Source organism: Lygodium microphyllum, chromosome 4 (assembly GCF_053477565.2).
Source record: "Lygodium microphyllum isolate KBCC chromosome 4, Lygodium_microphyllum_v1.1.10, whole genome shotgun sequence".
In the NCBI taxonomy this organism is placed as follows: Eukaryota; Viridiplantae; Streptophyta; class Polypodiopsida; order Schizaeales; family Lygodiaceae; genus Lygodium; species Lygodium microphyllum.
This window is the reverse complement of record NC_141138.1, coordinates 172,792,592-172,809,615: the sequence shown is the minus strand read 5'-3', so window position 1 is coordinate 172,809,615 and position 17,024 is coordinate 172,792,592. Positions and strand designations below refer to the sequence as shown.

Below are 17,024 nucleotides of genomic sequence, written 5' to 3'. Positions count from 1 at the left end.
TCTGACCTGCACACGTACTGAAACACCATGGCTGGACTGGATTTGGCTTTTATCGACCAAACGGTGGCAGCCCTTGATCCGGATTCTCATAGAGAGGAACCAGAGGATATGGTTCCGTGTACGGAGGAGATGCCGGCACCCTGGTCCGGACTTCCAGCCTGCGGGCAAACGCTCCAAGCATACGTTAGAAGAGATAACGGATCATCAGGAACGTTTGTATGCTCAGGTTGCCTCTGACTCTGTGGATTCACAGGATATTAACTGGGAGCATTTACTAGAGTTTGCCAACACTCTGCTTGGCGAGTATGTCCAACACAATCATGTAGCGTTTTCTAACTCTGGAACTGACGATGTTCTGGAAGCCACAGTGGACCCGAAAAGTGTCTTGCGCTCTTTTTCGGTGTTTTATGACTGTGCTGTTATACTCTTCTTCACTGGTAGGATTCCAGTGCTTTCCCACATTCGCCAGTGGCTGCATCATTTACTACAGGGGGAGTGTGTTGAGGAGATTTTTGTTGGGCCCCAAGGCTTCTATGAGGTACTGTTGAAATCTGAGACACATCGGGCTGAGCTTCTGTCTAAATTGCCATTGTTCTTTGATCGCCGTTTGGTCCATGTTGTGCCATGGCGCCCTATGGCAGACTTTCAACACCTCCAACATGAATGCTCAGTGTGGGTTGAAGTGGAAAATTGCCTGGCTATCTATTGGCCATTGTTAAAAGATGCCATGGCCGTTGTGGGAACTGTTCTGGTCCCCCCGAGCCTAAGGGCCATGAATCGCAACCGTTTGTGAATGTTATGGGACACTGCTAGGAAAAGGCATGCATGGCTTTGTATTAATTGCTCTGGCATGCATCCTTTGCACTTTCGTTTGAAATGGGGCAACTTTGCAGGACATTGCTTTTCGTGTGGAAAATTGGGGCATTTTATGGCCGAATGCCCAGAGAAGAAACCATCTTCAAATGATGAGCATGTTGCGCTGCCGATGGAAGACATGGTGCTTGATGCTCCATCCCAGGATGCACCCCAGCCACATAAAGTTCTGGATAAAGGTAAACAACCTGCTTCGGGTTTGGATTCCCGTGGCAATGACTTGGTGGAGGCACATCCCAAAAAAGGTAAAAAGGTTGATGCTAGCCTGGCAGCTACTGAGCCTAATGTTTCACAAGATTCCATGCGCACGTATATGCGCAGGAAAGAAATGCTGTCTTCAGAGCACGCTCCGCGTACTATGGTTCCTTCTGCTCCCCGTAATCAGTCTGCTAGGAAAGTGTATACCGACGGTCCAAAGAGCCCACCTGCTAAGTTGGCTTTTGATACTCGAGGGAATGTGATTACGCCATGGGATCGTCGTTATCCCCGTTCCATCCCCAAGACAGTGGATATTCCGTCTACCTCTAAAGCTGGCCGTCAGAACTCTTTTGCCGTGTTAGCTGATTTTTTGGATGAGGGTGTCCTTGATATTCTAGCAGAAAAGGTTAAATCGAGGCAAGTGGTGACTCGCTCCTGATTTTCTTTTCGAATACACATGAAGATAGCCACGTGGAATGTGTGAGACATTTGTTCTCGCCCTAAGCAACATGCCATGTGAACTGTATTGCATGAGAATCAGTGGGATGTCTTGTGTGCGGTAGAGCACAAGAGTCACGGTGAAGCAGGAAAAGTTGTGGATTGCTATGGGTTTCTCTTATTTTATGCAGGGGCATCCGCCGGGCATTATTCTGGTGTGCTTATGATTGTACATGAGAAATATCAGCCAGTTCTTATTAAAAATGATGTACATGGCCGCTTTGTGGTGGTTGAAGTTTTATTTGAAGGAGAAATCTTATGGTTGCTGGGCCTATATGCTCCCAGTAATCCTTCATCCCGCCGGGATCTTTGGAATACCTTGAAGACCTCCTTGTCACTTGGCAGACGGGGTTTTTTGAGGGGAGATTTTAATATGTGTATTGATTCTTCACAATCCACTTCAGGGCATTCAGTGATGGATGCTCCGGAAAGTCGGGTGTGGAATGTGTTTGCTCTTGCCGTGCTTAAGCAAGATCTATGGTCCTGGCTACACCTTTCTTCTACAGGGTTTACTTTCCATTCAGCGTAGTATGCCACTACATGGTTGCGGTTGGACCGAATGTACATCATGTAAGATGATGATTTTCTTCTTGAGATGCTGGACATGACAGTCTTGCAGCAATATGCCTTGTCGGACCATTTCCCTCTCCAGCTTGAGATACTTGCACAACCCATTGCACCTTTTATGCAACTGCTAGATAGACTCCCTTTACGTTTCAACTCCTCTTATTTGAAGGATTCGCTCTTTCAGGGCTACATGCAGCAATTGATTGATAGATTTTTATCGGACTTCGCCTTTGAGGGCATTGCTTCCTTTGAACGATTGCTCTCTAATGTGCAGCGGATAGCTCGGCAATATGGGATCCACCATGCCTCTCTTTGTCGGCGGCATCGACACGCAGCGGAGGACTTATTGGCTTTGGTTTGTTCTCTGCTGGTAGACACTCCAGATGATGAATTTCTGCTGTCACTGGCAATGCGTTTGGCTGATCTTATTAAAGAGTTTCAGCTGAAATCTTATCAACAGGCCAACATACAAAAGTTGACTGAGAATTTGCAAGATAGTGCTTGTCAAACTCATAAGTTCTTTCACGCGCTGCATGCCTCTCCGGCTCGAGAAACTATGACTAGACTCCAAAATTCAGAGGGTCAAATGGTCACGGACCCTCAGACTATTGTTAATATGTACAGGAATTATTTTCTAGAGCTTCTTGGTTCTTCTCAATCACCTTTTGACCAGGTTACGCATGCACGTTCAGTCTTCTATGATCTGGTCCGACATCAGGGTCCACTCGATATGCAAACTACTTTGGAGTCTTATATTTTTGAGGAGGAGGTTATGGATGTTTTGTTGCGCCTGCCTAAAGATAAAAGTCCCGGTTGGGATGGTCTCACCAATGAATTCTTTGAGAGTTTTGCTAGCCAACTGGTGAAGCCATTGACGCCTATGTTTCAGTAGGTTTGGGAAACAGAGTTCATGCCTTCCTCATGGAAAGAAGGCTTATCAAATTGCTTCCAAAGGTTCCTTCGCCGTCAATGTTGCAACATTGGAGACCAATCTCTTTGATGGATTCGATGTATAAAATCTTTTCCAAAGTGCTAGCGAATCGGCTCCACAAACATCTTCCGGCCATTGTGCATCCGCTTCAATATGGTTTCATTAAGGGCCGCAACATTCTGCATAATATCTTAAATGTGCAAATGGCTATTGACTATGCGAGGTACTCTAGTCAGGAAGTGGTATTGATCCAATTGGATCTGGAAAAAGCGTTTGACTATTTAGACTGGTCTTTCATTGCAGAACTTATGTCTACGATGGGCTTTGGCACTCGGATGTCCCGCTTGATCTACACCATTAGTGCGGCGGCCTCTTCGCGAGTTATGCTAAATGGTGGTGTTACAGAGCCCTTTGTCCTAGCACGTTCTGTGAGACAGGGTTGTCCTTTGAGTTCTCTCTTCTTTGCCCTAGTGACTCATCCGGTTCTGTCGATGTTATCCTCCATGGCAGCTTCTGCTCAGTTGGCCGGATTGTCTCTGCCTTTTGGTCAGCACTTCGTTAGTCAATCTTTGGTAGACGACAGTTTTATGATTTTATGTGCGGACAAGGACAATATTCGCAAGGCATTAGATGTCTGGACGCTCTTTGGTCAGGCTTCTGGTCTTCGTATCAATACATTCATATCGGCCCTTCTCAATTGTACGGAGTCCGAATTATAGTCATTGGGTTGGCAGGGACAGGTTGTGTCCCGTGGTTCCATTGTCAGGCATCTTGGGTACCCTTTGGGTGTTGATGTTCGGTCAAAACAACTACTACAGTGGATTTCATAGAAACTGGCAGCGAAGTTTCTCTATTGGAAGTTGCAAGCTTGGCCCTTCCATGTTCGCCTCAAAGTGGCTCAAACAATTATGCTGCCAATGCTCACATATTTCTTACCATTGCTGCCTTAGACTCCTACTACTTTGAATGCTCTCACCCGCCCCATTCGTTTCATGTTATGGAAGAAGGATTCATTGCATGTCGGTATTTCGTGGATTTCGTGGTCGCATACATGTATCCCCAAACACCTGGGGGGTGGGGCTATTTTGGATGCCGAAACTCATATGCTGGCACTTCCTTGGTCTCTTTTTCGTGCCATGTGTGTGGAGCATCACCCGTGGGCCACTATAGCCCGTTATTTTCTTGAGGACCGCGGGCTTCTGCATGGGAATACACAAATTCGAGGCTCCTAGTGGCATGTGCTTAATGCAGACTCTCGGTTTTCGAGTCCTTCCTCATCTCTGCTTGTTCATTTGGTCGGCTCCTGGCAATTGGTTCTTCAAAAGGCGCGTTGGTCTCCAGCGGAGGACCGCGTAAATACTAACTCTTTTCAACTGGAATTGTTGGCAGCCTTGAGATTACTTTCATGGGAAGGCAAACAGGAGCTTAGACCAAAATTTAACCACATGGCCCGTTTGAGCTTGACCTCAGTTGCAGATGCCACCCTCGCCAGTCGTAATGTCTTCATATCATTTCGTACTGCCAGGAGGCTTTTCCGAATCCCTCGTAGATACCATGATTTATGGGAACAGCTTTTGTTAGTACTCCAGAGTAGGCAACCCTTTCTAGCCCTTGCTATCGATCGCCCTTGGCAGGACTGGGTCCTTGCAGGTCGGTTAAATTTGGAAAAGGCCTCGGCTAACCAGGTGTACCATCTTCTAATTAAAGATCATCAATGGCTGGTCACTAAAGCTAATACTGTATGGGGGTTGTGGAAATCTTAGTCATAGTGGAAGGCAACTGTGATGGAGGGCTGGGTGAACAAGACACCTTTCAAATGCAAGGTCTTTCTTTGGAGGGTAATGATTGGTAGTCTTCCTCTTGCCTCGGCCCTTTCCAAGCGTCGAATCTCTAACGGCAACTGTTTCTTCTGCACCACTACTGTGGAATCGGCCCGTCACCGATTTATCTCTTGCCCTCTCACTAAGAAAATCTGGTTGCTTTTGTTAGCAGTTTGGCGAGTTGTGGTTCGTTTCTCAATGAGTCCTTTTCGATTGGATTTTTGTACGCTCAAAATACCCCGCACCAGCACAGTTGCATATGAAGACCTTGTTCCATTTTCTCAGATATTGGGGATGCTGGCATAATTGGACTACTCGGAATGGCTTTCTTTTTGATTCGGCCTCTAATGTTCCGGGACACATTGCTAGGCTTAAAGGCCTCTTGCTTTGGCAGATAGATTTCATTCGGCACTCTGACTTGCTCCCTCAGGAAGACTTGCTTCCTTGGCATAGGGCAATTTCCTCTGTGTCTTTGTCATGACTTGTGTATCTCAGTCCGTGTTTTGTACTGACAAGTTCACACACGGTGGCTTAGAGCCATCGTGTATCTTGTAATCATGTAACCTTGTAACTTTTTTCGTAATTAATACAATTACCTGTTACGGAGACCGAGAGAGAGAGAGAGAGAGAGAGAGAGAGAGAGAGAGAGAGAGAGATGGAATGAAATGATATATGAACGTCTACAAAAGGCCAAAATGACATATAAGACCATGAGTTACAATCATGCGTATGATGGTACAATTGTCTAGGTAAAATATGTAGCACAAGCAGAATAAGAAAGGAAACTACCTATGGCTATGTGTAAAACATAGAGCTCTATCTAGTAACAATGAGCTCCAAAATGGTACAATCTCATGTGGGTATGGAGGGCCTAGCTCTAGCCCGAGCAATAATCCCTTGTATCCGCCTATGAAGGTGTCGTCGGTGTCTGTGTTGAGTCCTAGGACGTTTGGATCGGCTAAGCTGAACGGCTCGATCACTCAGTACTCCTTGTCTGTGTGTGGACTGTGGCGGTGAGAGAGGCTCTCGTGTGGACTATGGCTGTAACTGTATTGAAGTCTTCTGAGTCTCCTTTGCAAAGAAGTCTGTGAGCTGCCTCTGTGAAGGGCCTCGGTGTCCTGGAGCAGCTGTACTCCTGAGGCGCATGTCACAAAGCCGTCGTATCACGAGAAGAAAGAGGCCAAGGCATCACTCATTGGTAAAATCCATGACTTTGGATAGTGGTCCAAATCCGTCTCTAAAGAGACAGTGGAAACGACCACGGACCTCATAATACGCTGGGCAACGACAGATATAATGCTCCTCTGTCTCTGGCTCTAATTGGCATATCTGGCATATGCGCTCCTCTGGTGGGATGGATCTATATCTGCCAGTCTCAATTTCTAGCTGATGTGAGGAGGCGCGCAACTGGCCAATAGTACATCTGATCCCATGGGAAAGGTGGGTGTCCATGTATCTCGGGCGAACAATAAATCCATAATTTGTGGTATGAAGGAAATGCTCGAGGTAGAAAGCCATCTTTGTCCCGAGCTCCTGCCCTGGCATCAACCATGTCCGCCTGATATCCAATTGGGTAAGATCCATCCTAATGATCTTGCGAATCTCCAACTTGCTCAGATCAAGAGATGGTGCATCAAGAGAGAGAGAGAGATTGTGTCTGTTTTTCTTAGCTGACCTGATGGTTTGACGTAAATATTCCTACTTAATTTAATTATCTTCACGGGGAGGGAGAGAGAGAGAGAGAGAGAGAGAGAGAGAGAGAGAGAGAGAGAGGTTGGAATATAATGCACAACATTTTGAATGTTCAACTGGGAATTGACTATGCTAAAGCTTCAAGCCAACAGCTTGTTATGCTTTAGCTTGATATTGAAAAGGCATTTGATCATATTAGCTGGTCATTTTTGTGGCACTTAGAGTCTACAATGGGATTTGGTCCTCGCATGATTTCTCTTGTTGATACCATTAGTCAGGGTGCTGTGGCTCATATTGCACTTAATGGAGGGATCATGGAGGAAATTGCCTTATCTTGGTCTCTTCAACAAGGCTGCCCTCTTAGCCCTCAACTGTTTGCTTTAGTCACTCACTTGATGCTCTCATTGTTGGATAAGTTGGCTGATCAAGGTGAGATAGTTGGTTTGTCTCTTCCTAGTGGTACCCACCTTGTGGATCAATCTTTGGTAGATGATTCTTTTATATTCCTTAAGGCTGATCGCACTAATGTTAATCGGGCAATGGTGGTGTGGAATCTTTTTGCTTTGGCATCTGGTCTTCATATTAATACTCAAAAATCTATACTACTCTCCTATACAGAGAATGATCTGCACACCTTGGGTTGGCATGGTATTGTGATCTCAAGGGAAAATATAACCAGACACTTGGAATATCCTATTGGTGTGGAGATAGCTTCCCGTGCCTTGTTGGATTGGATGGCCTCCCGGATTCATGATAGGTTCATGTGTTGGAAATCTCAAGGCCGACCTCTACATGTCAGACTTAAAGTTGCTCAATGCATTATGATTCATGTTGTGGAAAAAGAAGGGCAATCGTTTGAGACAGGTGTAGATTTCGTGGCAACATGTGACCACTCCTAAAAGGATGGAGGATGCAGTTTTTTTAGATGTTAATTTGCATATGGCTCCTTTGAGGCTAACCCTTTTGCAAGCTCAATGTATACAGAGTCATCCTTGGTCAGATATTGCCAAATTTTTCATAGAAAAGATTGGCATCTCTCATTGTAGCACCATTATTCATGCTTCTTGGTGGCATGTGCTTAATTCCACAAGGCCTATTAAGGTCTCCCAGTCTTTTCTCCTTTCTCATTTGATTGCATCCTAGCAGGAGATGTTACGTTTTGCAGTTTGGCGCCCTCCTAATATTTATAAGGATGAGAATTCGCTCCAAGGAGAAATACTGGCTTCCTCCAGGTTGTTGGATTGGCCAAATAAAGATTTGTAGCGAGACGAGTTTAATTGGATGGTTCGTTTGGGGTCGTAGACAGTCCTTGATGGTGTTATTCCAAGGCAGCCCTGTCTTTATTCTTTTCGGCATATTCATCATCTCTCTCCTCACTGCTGTCTATATTAGATCCAGCTTCTCACTACTGGGTTTGCTGGTGTTCGACATCTGGCGGTTGCCTTGCTGCGATTCGGGATCTGTTCGGAGTACAACACACTCTCCAGCTCATTACCCCTGCCCTGATCCTTGAGATACAAGAGTTCGAGGTTCAGTATTCATTCATTGCATAGTGTGTTTGCTGCATGAGCATCGTATTATTAAGTAGTTATATCACTTTATTTATTCACTGTGTTCATTAGCCTTGAGTTACCCTAACTCTAACTGTGTTCTTTTATCAGTATGTGCTTTGTCGTACGGTTTCTGTTTATGTTTCTGTGTTAGGGTATTTCTTAACATGGTATCAGAGCCTGGTATTCTCTGAGAAACCTAAGCCTTTGATCTGAAAGCTCTACACAAGAAGCAAGAACAACAGTAGGTTCAAATGACTTTGAACACAATAATACCGATTCAGTCTCCAAAACCAACTATGCCGAGAACCGAGCGAGAGTGGGCCGATCAGCTTGCTCCACAAAGTTCCGACATGGTGGATGACACTTCTGATTACGTGGAAGAACAACTAGGCAAGCTGTTCTATGAAGAATTCAAACTGATCATAGCTCATCGATGAATGAAGATGAAGGAGATCGACCAAAGGGTTGCCCTTCAAGAAAATCATCTAAATGAAGGTATGCATGAATTTCTCTCTTCAGATTTTGCGCGTAAGTCTGATGATGTTGTAGTGCCATTGAGACCTCCATCAAGGATGGGCCCCCTTGTTGGAAAACAAAACCCGGAGTATACTCATTTATTTCATCCACTTCCATCCACTCCGATGCAAGATACATTAGATTCATCTTTTGTGCCTTTTTCTTTTACTTCTTCTGTTTTGCAATATTCTGGTAGAGACCGTGTGGAAGAAAGTGTACAGTCTGTTGGCTATGGAAAAGGTCCTCTTGAGGACCAATTCTTGAATGTTAACACACGTCGTGGGGATTATAAGAAAAAGCCAGGTACCTTTTTTTCTACCCTTCCTTCTTTTACGTCTACTTCACAAAATCAGAATGAATTTGGTGTTTCTTTTTCTTCATTGCATGGTGCATCATCATCTTCACATTTTCATTTCCAATCATTAAATGATAAAAATGAACAAAATGTATTTGCACCTCATATACCTCATTCTCAAAACCCACCCATCCCACCACATTCATCCGCTGCTTCTCCACTTCCATTCACACCATTCACTTTTCCATTTTAGACACCTTATCCCATCGCACATCACACCCGGGGGTTATGGAAACATAGGCACATCCTTTAGGGCCTCATCCTTACCTCTGCCAGGTGGTGTTCCACCTACTTCACACACACTTTCGGGATCATTGCAACCTGGGTATCCCCCCAATCTCTCTCGAGTGTGGATCAATTGACTCCACAGTTTGCCTCCATGGCTTTTCCTAGTGGACCTTCTATGGAAACATTCATGTTCCAGTGCCTCTGCCTCAATCAGCACTCATTGGACACTCACAACCTATTTCTGCCTACCCATCTTTTCCCCCTCCTTCTTATCAGACACATGCACCTCCACCATCTTACCCTTCACAATCTTATTCCCCACATCCATCTTACCCTACCTACTCGACACCTCATGGTTCTAGCTCGTCTTCTGCCAAGTATGCATTTAATGACAAGACTTGCTTTAACACGTCTAACTTTACTACTTGGTTGACCTTGATGAGACATGTCCTTGACTCCCAGAACCTATGGGATCTTATGCAGGGGTTGGCACCCCAACCCGATCCCACACTTGTTCCATACAAGATTGTCCGCTCATGGAAGGCTAGGAATGCCTCCGCTATTGTCGAGTTGATGCAGGGCTTAATGCTTGAGTTTCATTCTCAGCTTCAGCATTTTGACTTAGCGTTAGAGCGATGGGCACACTTGATTGACCGCTATGCAGCTCAGGATAGGACCTGTCGTATTAATCTTAACCATGAGCTTCAACTTTTCAAAATCATTGACCGGGATGACTTGAAAGTCAAGTTGGGTGAGTTTCGGCATCTCCTTGCTAATTTCTCCACTACGAGGACTCCTAAGTTCTTTGATGATCAGGTCACATTGTTCCTAAATAAACTCCTTAGGAAATACTTCAATTTTGTGGAAGGCATAATTTCAAAACCTACCATGTCTACATTCTATGAATTTGAGTGTCAGCTATTGCGTTACGCACGGTTGTTCGATCAATTTCATATGAATTCCTCTTCAGAGGGGGCTCTTGTTGCTCATTCTCAGAAAGGGTAACAAGGGAAGGAAAAACAAAACCAAACCTCCACTCAAAATCAAAATCAAAATCAAAAGCAAAATCAATCCGGGGAATCACAAGGAACATCCCAATCTCTCAAACCTCGGTGGCAGAATGTACCTAAAAAGAATAGGTATTGTCAACATTGTTAAAAGGCTGGCCATTTTGACGAGGAGTGTCGATCAAAGGCAAGAGGCACAACACCAAAACCTAAGTCTTAGACCCCCGCCCCTCAGTCGGGCAACACCCTGGAGGGGAGGCAGGGTGATGGCAAGGGGCAGTTTAAAGATCAGACTCACACTGCCACCACACAGCCATCTCAGCCGACAATGTTTTCAACTCTAGAGGGCTTGTCTGACTAGTCTGCAGAGGCCCACATCGTCTTCATAGAGACATTAGATGCAAGTCTCGTCCATATCTATGAGTTGCATCCCGACGAGGTTACCACAGAGGCCCACTCGACACAGCCAAGCACTTCAGCTCCTGTTTGGATTATGGATAGTGGAGCTACACATCACATGACTCCTATTGAGGACATCTTCCGTACCCAAGCCCCTGCAGCCGGGCCGCGTAGAAAACAACTCCTCAGTCAAGATTTAGGCACAAGGTTGCATCAGTTTTGCCACTAATAAGGGTCCAGATCTGGCTACGCTAGACAATGTATATCATGTCTCTCAGCTTGGGGTGAACTAGTTATTTGTTTAGTAGCTTTGCCGGTTGGGGCAAGCAGTTTTCTTTACAGCGACCACAGTCGAGATGCTTGACTCTTTGACTGGTTTAGTGATTGCTCGTGGTGAGGCACAGCTGAATGGCCTATACCACATGACATACTTTCTAACCGAGCTGATAGCCGAGGGCTCCGTGTTCCATAGCTTCTAGGCATTAGCCATCTCTTGGGAGCCTACGAACAATGAGCATCTTTGGCATTTTCACTTAGGGAATCTTGGTTATGATTCACTTTATGAGTTGTCACGCCGTGAGTTGGTTGAGGGCCTTCCACGCCTGAAGCTCGCTCGAGATGTTTGTAAAGCTTGTCAACTCGGGAAGCAGCACTGTATCCCGTTTCCTTAGCAGTCCTCTCATAGAGCTGAGGCGCCTCTTAGATTGATTCATGTTGATCTTTGTGGGCCGACATCCATTGCTGCCTTGAATGGCGCACTGTACTTCTTTTTGATAGTGGATGATCATTCTAGATACTTGTGGATGTACTTCCTCAAGCATAAATCCGATGCTTTCACATACTTTTATGCTTGGGTGCTGCTGGTTCATAACCAGACTGGTCGTTGTGTCGGTTGCATGAGAAGTGATAGCGGTGGTGAGATTATCTCCCACGAGTTCTCCGAGTTTCTACAGCAACATGGCATTTCTTGCCAGCTCACCTCTACCAACTCCCCTTCTCAAAATGGAGTTGTAGAGTGTAGCAACCGGACAGTCATTGGAATGACACGCTCTATGCTGTTCTTAGCAGAGCTTACTGAGCGCCTTTGGGTCGAGGTTGTTAACACTTTGGTATACATCCTTAAACCGCTGCCCGACTGCGGCTCTTATTCAAAAGACCCCGTATGAGGCATTCTTTGGTTCTAGGCCTGTTATTTCCTACTTCAGAGTCTTCGGGTGTCATGTGTACACGCACACGCCTGACGACAAGATAGAAAAGCTCACTCCCCGAGCTGATCTTCTTATTTTTGTGGGATATTCCTCTGAGGCAAAAGCCTATCGTTTGTTCGATCCTTGGACAAACAAGGTAATCATTAGGCGGGATGTTGTCTTTGACGAGAGGGATATTGTGCAATCTTCTACATAGGATTTTGATCCGATTCCTTCTTCCACATCATCGGAGATCGTGCCTACTGAGCCTGGTTTGCTTCCCGCTCCTGACCTTCCCGTAGATTCTTCAGTTCCTAGGCTCCCTTCGCGAGACCCGTTACATCGCTGGTACCAGCAGACCTTGCGGGATTCGGGGATCCTACCACCAAATTCCACTACGGAGGGACCTAGAAGATTTGCCCAGCTTGCTCCTCAAGCATCATTTGCATCGCTGTTTACAACTGATTACATAGCGCATTCTAAGCCGGATACGTGCAGCTTTTTAATCTTATCGTTTAGCTGCCTATTCATTATGCTCAGTCCGTTGTCATACTCCTTGACTTTGTTGATGGCATTGGTAATCATCTGCTCTATTTGGATCTTCTCCATTTTGGGGGGGAACTCTGTCTTATTGTGTTGGGCACAAGCTAGTTATGGAGCGCCAATGGGCAATTTGGAGAAGATGTGTACATGTAAGTATTTAATGCTGATGGCACTGCGCAACACCGGCCTCGTTACAATGTTCTGATGCATTGCTAATATTCTGAAGATTGATCAAGAGCACCTTACTTGATTACAACATATTGCTCTACCGGTGTGATCACAATTGAGGGCCTTCGAATATAATTCCAGCGCCCTTCCTAGAGTGAACTTTCCCGGCAGTGACATGGTAGTGATGATCTCCCGGCAGTGACGTAATTGGAAGTTCGGCCCTTTCTGGAGTGATGTGATCTCCGCTCTTTTCCTCGAGTGATGTGATTGATTGACGGGCAATGGCAGCAGTGATGGGCAGCAATGACAAGGCAGTGATGGCAGTGAGACGGGCGATAGTGATGGACTAATGGGCGGCAATGATGACGGGCGACGGTGACAGGGTAGTGACGGGTGGTGACGGGCGGCAGTGATGACGGGGCAGTAGTGGGGGGGAAGAGAGAGAGAGAGAGAGAGAGAGAGAGAGAGAGAGAGAGAGAGAGAGTTCAAATGCAAGGTTTTTCTTTGGAGAATGCGGATTGGTGGCTTGCTAAAGAAGAAAGATGGATCTTTTCGCATGTGCATTGATTATAGGGAGCTTAACAAGTCCACGATGAAGAATAGATACCCGATTCCTCACATTGATGACCTTTTGGATGACATCAAAGATGCAAAGGTCTTCACTAAGATTGATCTTTGTTTGGGTTATCATCAAATTCGAATGAAGGAAGGGGTGAATATAAAACAACCTTTAGGACTGAAAGAGGGTTATATCACTTCTTGGTTATGCCATTTGAGCTTTCAAATGCACCCGCTACTTTTCAAGCACTCATGAATAAGATATTGCAATCTTTCTTGCTCAAACATTCATTGTATTCTTTGATGATATTCTCATTTATAGTAAATCCAAGGTTGAGCATTTGATGCATGTTCGAGAGATCTTTGACACATTAAGAAGACATACACTCTTTGTCAAAATGTCAAAGTGTTCTTTCATAGAAGATGAAGTGGAATACTTGGATCACAATGTGGGAGAGCAAGTCCCTCTCTATAAGGCATACTTCTAATTACATCTGGTTTGTTTGCACTACCAATGATGTGGAGTCTTCCTGTCACATGTTTATCTCCTGGATTGGCCAGGAAAATTTGGTCTCTCCGGTCTGACATTGGGCCAAAACTGGTGGGACCTCTTATGTGTTCCTCTAATTGGGTGTTTGGCAAGGTAAAATTTTCTACTACTACACGATAGAACATGAGGATAATGTCCATTTTCTCATATTCTAGTGTTGTTAGCATAACTAAGTTACCAAGAATACCTGTTTTTTTCCTTGTGTATAATGTCATATCGCTCGATTGAAAGATCTTCTCCACTAGTAGATGGATCTTATTGAGCACACAAACCTTCTTCCTCCCAGGATTTAATCTCTTGGTATACGATGGTTTTCTCAACTGTCCAGCTATCTCTTTAGCTTTTTGTGACTCTTGTATCCTTGTTATTACTAATATAATTACTCATTATGAGAGAAAGAAAAGAAAGAAAGAAAGTTATCTGAACATCTACAAAAGGCCAAGTTGGCCTATGAGACCAAAAGGTTACATACAAAATGTCTGGGAAGTTTTCCAAGTCCCAGTAAAGCTACTATCGAGTGTTATGGTGAACTAGGTAAGTAGGTACAAAATGGTATACAGACTCAATACAATCTAGATGCACTTCAAGTGCAGTGTGGAACTGCTCATGGACGTCATCTTAAGATGTCCCACATGGGCCTCTCTAGCATGGAGAGGCTGAAGTGGCGGTGGCGTTGTAGTATCCGTTGTATCTGTAGGTGATGCCTCCTGTGGGGGCGTGGGCTTGCTGGGTGTGGGCGGCGAGCTTTGCCTCTCTGTAGCTCTATCCAAGGTAACTCCTCGGGGTGGGGCCACTGGTCAGTTAGCTACAATCCTCATTGTAGAAGGGGTGGATGAGGGTATGTAGAACTCTTGGAGGGTGAGTTGCTGTGTGTTCTCGGCTGTTTGGTCCTGGACCCGTAGAAGGTGGTCTCTATGTCAGCGTAGCTCCAAGAGGAAGAACCCAATGCATTTTTGGTCGGGGAAGTCTAGTGTTTGGGAGAGTGGCCCGAATCCCTCCTTGAAGAGACGGTGTTCAACTCCTCTCGGCTAATCTTTAGGTGGGGGTAGTCCAGATTATATTGTAGGGGCAGGAGGTGGTCCATGTGTAGCCCATGCAGCTGCAGCCAGGCCTGAGTACGGGCATACCAACATTTAGTGTCCCCTTGCTATGCGAGTTGTTTGGATGATTCTAGTGCAAGGTAGGAGTATCTATGTCACGGTAGGCTCCAAAGCCTGTGCAGGAAGGTCACCGTCTGGGATAGGGCCTCTGCCACTATAGGTGGTGCTCCCAATTCTACCCTCACGATCTCGTGTGGTACTGATGGTTTACTCCTGATCAGTCAGGAGATCATCATCACTAGGGGGCATTTCATTTGCTCCCATCCTTCATATCTCTCCTCTCCTTCGGGCAATGGCTGATCTTGTGTGGTTCAATTATCTTCACGAAAAAAAAGAGAGATCTATTGTCGTCTCCAGAAGGCCAAAATGGCCTATGAGACCATAACTAATACAATTGGTATCATCATCTCTCATCAAAGAAGAAAACATAATTATGTCTAGGTCTACATGATAAATTGAAATGAAAACTGAAAAATATGGAAAACTGAAAAACTGAAAAGAGTATAGAGTATCTCCCTCTCAGTTTATGGAATCCACCAAGACTTTGCAAGCTACCTCCAATCGAGTCATTGTGGTAATCTTCATCTGTAACGAGCAATCGTGACGCGAATGTGTCATGCATATGAGTATGCCTACGTTGCTGAGTAAGTGCTCTAGGGTGTTGTGCTCTGCATAACGTTGTAGCTTTGTCTACTGCGATCTTTCATTAATATTAAATTTTGCATTCTTGTTTTAAAAAGTAGATTGTGCTTCCATGATTTTTAGATTGTTAACTATCCATTTTTCTAGAGAGTTTTGTAAACTTGCTTCAATGGCAACATCACAAGAAGGATTATACGTTTTGTAATTTAAAATTTCAATTTCTTTTAGTGACATTTGTGAACCCTTCTTAAACTAAATCTCTTTCAATAAAATGAATAGTATGAATGCGAGAAAAAGTCTATGTAGAGCTTTCACAAGTGAGAAAAACTAGACTCTTCTCTATTGCATCTAATTGTCACCTGACTTCTTAATTCAAGTTAGCCCAACTATGGACTCTTCACTTGATGATGTCCCTTGATGGTGCCTATCAGTAGGAGATGTAGTGCTTGAGGTGGTAGTGGTCGGGGGGTCAACTATACTGAAAAAGTACGTGACTACTCTCTGGAGGGGTGGATGTGGTTGGGGTTGCCTCCAATCCCATTAGAGCTCCAATAAGAAAAGGCCTCCTTAAAGCCCCCTTAAAGAGACAATCTCTCATTTGCTGCAACATGGCTCCATCGACTTGTCTCAATCATCAACTGATGTGATGAGGTGCGGATCTGTCCAATAGCAACATGGTATACAGTACATCTACAAATGTAGTGTTCCTTTGACTCTGGCTCCCCTCCACAAAGTTGACACATCCTCTCATTTGCTGTAAAACATGGCTCCATTGACCTGTCTCAATCATCAACTAATGTGATGAGGTGCGGATTTGTCCAATAGCAACTCGACGCCCATGAGAAAGTTAGGCATCCATATATCTTGGCCTCATTATGAAACCATCATGGGAAAGTTGCAAGATGTGACATTGGTATTGTGCCATCTTCATGCCTAATGGGAAAGGGGGCTTGGACCAAGTCCTCTTTGTCTCCACTTTAGTGATGTTTGCTCTGATCACTCTATTCAGCTCTGAACGACTGAGACTCAAAGTGGGATAACCGAGGCTGTAATCGAACGGTGGCAATCTGTCTATATTCATGCCATGCAAGTTCAGCCACATGCTCATATCTGCATACCAACACTAACTATCTCCCTCTACTATAAGTTGTCTTGAAGACTCTAGAGCTAGCCTAGGGTATCGGTCTAGGGAGTTGCCATATCCTCCAGAGGAAGGAATAGTGCCTCCATGGGTGTTGAACCCAACTCTGCTCGGATGATCTCTTGTGGTAGTGAGGCTTTTGCCCTTATCATACGTGCTATCATCATGACCACCGGTCTCTCCATATGTTCCCAACCATCATAATGTTGTGCTCCAGGTCTGTTACAGTCCATGAGAGGCGTCCGTCTAGTATGATAAAGGCTTGGGCCCCAAATGGTTGCTCCATAGAGTAGTGTGGGCATAACTAAAGTGTCAAAGAGCCACAATTTGGTACAGGGCTCCTAGAAATTTATGAGTACACATTGTCGCTTTAGAGTGCCCAAAGCTACATATGCCCGTGCAAGCCTAGCCTCTAAAGTCTCCTTCCATAAATAGTGGCCCTTTGAAAGTGATCCCAAGGTATACATATTGTCTAACCATTTCCACACACTGACTGTC

General features: G+C 45.0%; 1 protein-coding gene and 1 pseudogene across 4 annotated transcripts in view; both read right to left on the bottom strand.

Moving 5' to 3' along the window:
* The window catches only part of ATRX (P-loop containing nucleoside triphosphate hydrolases superfamily protein), a 226,923-nt gene that overhangs the window by 21,738 nt on the left and 188,161 nt on the right, over positions 1 to 17,024 (bottom strand). The gene's annotated exons all lie outside the window — the stretch shown is intronic.
* On the bottom strand, positions 5,740 to 6,439 carry LOC148037915 (uncharacterized; annotated as a pseudogene).